The sequence below is a fragment of the Rhipicephalus microplus genome, chromosome X (assembly GCF_043290135.1).
Source record: "Rhipicephalus microplus isolate Deutch F79 chromosome X, USDA_Rmic, whole genome shotgun sequence".
Classification (NCBI taxonomy): Eukaryota; Metazoa; Arthropoda; class Arachnida; order Ixodida; family Ixodidae; genus Rhipicephalus; species Rhipicephalus microplus.
The window spans coordinates 285,775,399-285,780,737 of NC_134710.1; the positions used below are offsets into that span (position 1 = coordinate 285,775,399).

General features: G+C 41.5%; 1 non-coding gene across 1 annotated transcript; it reads left to right on the top strand.

The window, feature by feature from the left end:
* The first annotated feature begins 5,049 nt into the window (after nucleotides 1-5,049).
* Nucleotides 5,050-5,123, top strand: TRNAI-AAU (transfer RNA isoleucine (anticodon AAU)). Its single transcript has one exon. It is a non-coding gene; the product is annotated as a tRNA-Ile (tRNA).
* Nucleotides 5,124-5,339: the final 216 nt, after the last annotated feature.

Consider the following 5,339-nt stretch of genomic DNA (forward strand, 5'->3'; position numbering starts at 1 on the left):
GTGGCAGGGCCGTGGCAGACGCTATTGGATTAGCGCCAGGGGGAGCTCACGTAGTGTTTTAACGGGGTGGCCCCTTAAGGACCGCTCCCCACCCTCCATTTACATAACTTCCATAAATAAATGTTATTTACCACGCGTGTAAATCAGAAGTATCTTTCATCTTGTTCTCCGACCACCAAGATGACGATAAGTGACCATACGCTCGCACCATAATTGAGATCTTCAACCACTTTGATGATGTTCACTTAGCACCATCACCAAAAAAAAGCTACTGCACATGGCGCAACGCACACAAAACCTTGTATAAAATTGAAAAAAAAGTAAGCAAGTGGTAAATAGGAAGAAAAGAACAGGCGAAAATGGAAGAAAAACAGAAAGAACAAAAAAAATGTTAAAACGAAAAACAGAAATAGAAATAAACACAGGAAAAAGGCACAAAATTAGTCCGCTATTCTTCCACTATTCTTCACATTTAAATTACATTCACTTGTAGAAGGATCCTATATACCTTTATCATTGTACATTAGTTCTCATAACTATTGCGCAAGCGCCAAAATATCACCCTGAGTAAAACACCTCCTTTTATTGTAAAGTTCTAGATTATAGCAGAAACAGCATGGAAGCGAAGTCTTAGGTCCAGTCGCCCCCACTCACTGGAGGAAACTGTGGTTGGGGGTAGCGCAGACAGCGCATTTTTGCTGAGGTGGGACAAGTATTACAAAAGTAAAAAAGCAAAACTGAAGAAGCCAAAAAACATAAGGGCTCCACATCTACAGTTGGCATTGTATTCTTTTGAGTCATATAGAGCACGCCATTTCAAATCTTTTCATCTGAAAATCTCAACAGGTAACAGAGAATACTTAACTTTTTTATATCGTAACAAGCAGAAATTCCCAATACCAAATTATAGCGCTTCGTAAGAAACATTGAATTTTTTCGTTTCATAGGTTCTAAGGTAACTGCAACATTTCCTTTTTGCAAAGCTTTTCTTTGAAGTGCGCGAAGTTGTAGGAACACCAAGTGACTTCCACATAAAGCTTGGTAGCCTTAGTGCCCCGAATGGTAAGCCAAATAAATTATTAAAGCAAAGCCTTTGAAGGCTTTGCTTTCCTTCAATTTTGAGGCACGGCGTAGCCAGATGGAAATATTGTCTGGTCAACATTCTTGTCTTTGCTTAAAACTTTTTGCCCACTCCATGAAAAACTGCACGTGAAGTTTACTTCTGTAACGAGCAATGTGTTTAAAATGCGTAACGTAATTGTTAAATTTCATTTATTGATTTTTCGGCGAATGAATAACCTGTTGTCACTGTCCCTCGTCACACCAGCACGATCTCCCTTCATTGTTTTTTTTCATTAGGCCGGACTGTCGTAATTCGTAGTAATCGGTTGTCGTTACCTTATACGGCGAATAATTAGCACGCGACTTCGAAAGGAATCCTGCTCACACAAGGGATCACAAGATATTACCAATCTTGCCATCACATCTATTGAAAACGCTGTGAGGGCCTACCACAGGTGGAGGAGCGAGTCCTCTGTCGCCTTTGCACCAGAACTTAATTGTGCACGGCAATCCTAAGACACTTCCACCCCGCTTTCACGAGGAAGTGCCCGGACTGTAAAGAAAATTATTGTGGTAGATTCTACGTGGTTTGGTTATGCCAAAAAAAACCCCAAAACTTTTCCGCTATACCAAACCCTTTCCGTGAGGACTGGGAGGCTGCCCTGCTCGGCTGCTCATACCTGACAGCCCAACGGGTCTTGGTTGAGCGTGCCAATGTGCGGCCGACGCCATTGGGATACCGTAAAGGAGAGCCCACCTAGTGTTTGTACAGTGTGGCCTCGTAAGGACCGGTCCCCAACCTCCCTGTACATAACTTCCATAAATAAATGTTTATCACCACCCGTGCCAACGCGAAATATTTTTCATCGCCTTCTTCGAGTGCCTTGATGGTGATAAGTTACCGTGTGCCCGCGCCTTGAATGAGATAATCGACCACCTTGATGATGTTCACTTAACGCCCTCAAGCAAAAAATAAAGCTACTGCACATGGCGCAACGCACACAAAACCACTTATAGAAATCATAAAAGAAAGCAATTACTGAATAGGAACAGAAGGAAAGGGGAAATTGGGAAAGGGGATTGGGAACTGTCTGGTAATGACATGAATTTTATAGCATTGTTTCACCAATTTAATTTTTGATCGAGAACAGTTGATGGCAGAAAGAATTAGGCTAATCACACTCTTTTAGTATTGTCGGAAGTGGTTATTAAATTAGAGAACCAACATTGGATAACGATAACGCCGTTCGTCGAGAGCAAGCTACAGCTCAACACCAAATTTATTATTCAAATTTTCAAATATTCCCGCGCACTTGTTGTAGACGCTTGCCAGTGCGGGTTCCTGTGGATAACGGAACATCTGTTTTCAGAGCTATGTCGAGACGCCGTGATTTAAAGCAGTATGTTAAGTTTGTCAGTATGAATTCGTGCGTGTACTTTTCTGCCGATATACATGGGGTATTTAGTTATGATTGGTATGCCATTTCGAGAGCAAAACCAAAAACAAACCATTTCTGCTCACTCATAGTGAAAGTCTGGCACCGCCATCTCTCACACAGTTGCAGAAGCCTTTACTCTTCTAGAGCGGTATACTTTGAGTAGAGGGCGGCAGTATAGCTTTGAGTAGTTCGATATAAAATTTTGGTTACACGACCCGAATATTGATTTCATTTTCTTGTAATTAATTCAAAGCCTAAAATGCATAATGTGCACCTATGAATGTTCTATAAAACAGCTCACTGGGGTTTTTACTCGAGGTAAGACAGTCATTACGTTTGGAGTGTACGAGGTTAAAACAAACTCTCTGCTGAAACGCAACAATATCACGATCTTAATATTATTCGCAAATATGTGTGTCAATCATGAAGATAATTTGCGTTATTAGTATTTATATTGAATTTGCTTTACCACAAGACTTTCTACTGATATCGTATTGAGCACATTCTCCTGAATTGGGCATCGCCCTTACCCTCCCTCACACTGACATTAATTGCTTCTCCATGCTTCTGCAAAATTCACCCAATGTGGTCTCTGAGTGGATGGGACAACTTTTTGCAAGATTGCAATTAATCAGCAGCAGAAAAAATTTAATGATATAGAAAACGTGCGCACTTTTCTACACAACAATCTGAAAGCAGTTTTTCGACTTCTGTTAAAGCAAATTGATGCACTTGAACTTTAATCGCTAACAAGATCCTTACGTAATATTATTCTCTCCTGAGTGTGCTCATGGAATACCCATATATACTAGAGGGATATTCAGGGTGAACAGTGGCAGTGCCCCTGAGAGGCTGGCGGTCGTTTCGATAAGAGGATCTATCTTTGTGAAAGGATCTTGTCATCCTTCGCGTGTTAGTTTTAAGGGGCTAAGCAGTGATGTCATCTTCTGGTGGCACTTGTTCCTGTTAGTTAACTTATATAGCAACGGGGACACGCGCCACCACCAATAGATGACCTCCCTACTAAAATCTTAAAACTAACACGCCAAGGATTACAAGCCACCGTCGAAAAAGATAGGTCCCCCTAACAAATCGTCGGCCAGCCTGTCTGAGGCACTCTCGCTGTTCACCTTGATCATCCCACTTCGCGTTTCTATCTGTGGGCTCTTATCTTGATTTTTCCCTATTACTAGATCATTCCTGGTACCTTTGTGTGTGTGTGTGTGTGTGTGTGTGTGTGTGTGTGTGTGTGTGTGTGTGTGTGTGTGTGTGTGTGTGTGTGTGTGTGTGTGTGCGTGTGTGTGTGTGTGTTTTCACGCAAAATCGCCAACTGTACTTAAGTACAATAAATGAATTGGTGAGTAACAGTTGCACAATATAAGTTTTAAATCTGCATCATATATTAGTAACAATGTATTATTATTATATTGGTATTATTATTATTATTATTATTATTATTATTATTATTATTATTATTATTATTATTATTATTATTATTATTATTATTAGTATTATTATTATTGGAAGATGCGACTACGTCTTTTGTGCGTCTGTGTTTCTGAACACACATGCATACAGGACGCGGACGAATCTATACGTGCTCTGTGCAGACGTTCCCGAGAATAACTTCCAGAGGTGAAAGTTGAAATGTAGCGTTGTACTATGGCGTTGCTCTTGATTCATGAGAAACTTTAGGGACGCTCAGCTTCGTTATTTAGTTTCGTTTTCTAAAAATGTAGCAGCGGGAGGGGCTCAAACGCAAAATCGGTAAAGCTGCCACCGAGAAGCGGAAAGAGAATCCGTTCAAATGTCACGTGGTTTGCTCGTCGTCCGCTTATTCAACTTCTAATGCATGTAGAAACCATCGTGGGGCGCCACTAAACACAACACACAGGAAGAAATAGACGAGGTCATGTGCCTGTCTTCGTCTGCTTATTCCTCTCTGTTGTGTTTAGTTTCACCCTCACGATGGGTTCGATGTCAAAGCCCCAACTCGCCCGACTGTCAACTCTTTTGAAGTTAATCTTCCTGCATGTCGTCGCACTTACCGTAAACATCAGCATAACAGCAAAAACGTGCTGGTGGTTGTAACAACCATGGTACCCAAAACAATGATGACGATCATAATGATCGTTCTAGCTTTGACAAATGTCGTAAGCATATACCCGATCCACCGATTGTGAGATTGCGCTCGTCTCTTTTTGTTGCAGTGTTTGTCGAAGGGACATTTTAGCCCTTATTTTCTCCATGGAAACAAATATAATAGGAAACATCAGTTACCCTATTTAAGAGTCTTCATTTACCACATACCTATAGCTTTTTTTTGAAAGTCAACGTTAACTAACTTTGCAAGAGTCGCCTCTTCCAAAACTCTCCGAAGAGGGTGCAATGATCCTTACCAGAGAGTTAGCGTGCACCTTTAAAATTATGTGTGTGAGCTGCGAGTCACCACTTCTAAAAATAGTAGCAGGTAACCTTTTTTTTGTGAAGTGCTGACACGGCAACATAGTCGTGATTGCTAAGTCGGCAAGAACATTGCGGGAGGCGTGGCCTGCTAGCTCAGTCGGTTAGAGCGTCGTGCTAATAACGCGAAGGTCGTAGGTTCGATCCCTGCGCAGGCCAGTTTTTTTTTCTTTTCATTTACTTTTGCACTAACCCATGGTAGATAGATATATAGAATTTACCGTCCCGAAACCACCGCATAATAACGAGAGACGCCGTAGTGGAGGGCTCCGATACTTTATACTACCTGGGGTTATTTAAAGTGTAACCAAACTTCAGTACACGGGCCAACAGCATTTTTGCCTTCAATGAACACGTGGCCGCCGAAGCCGGGAT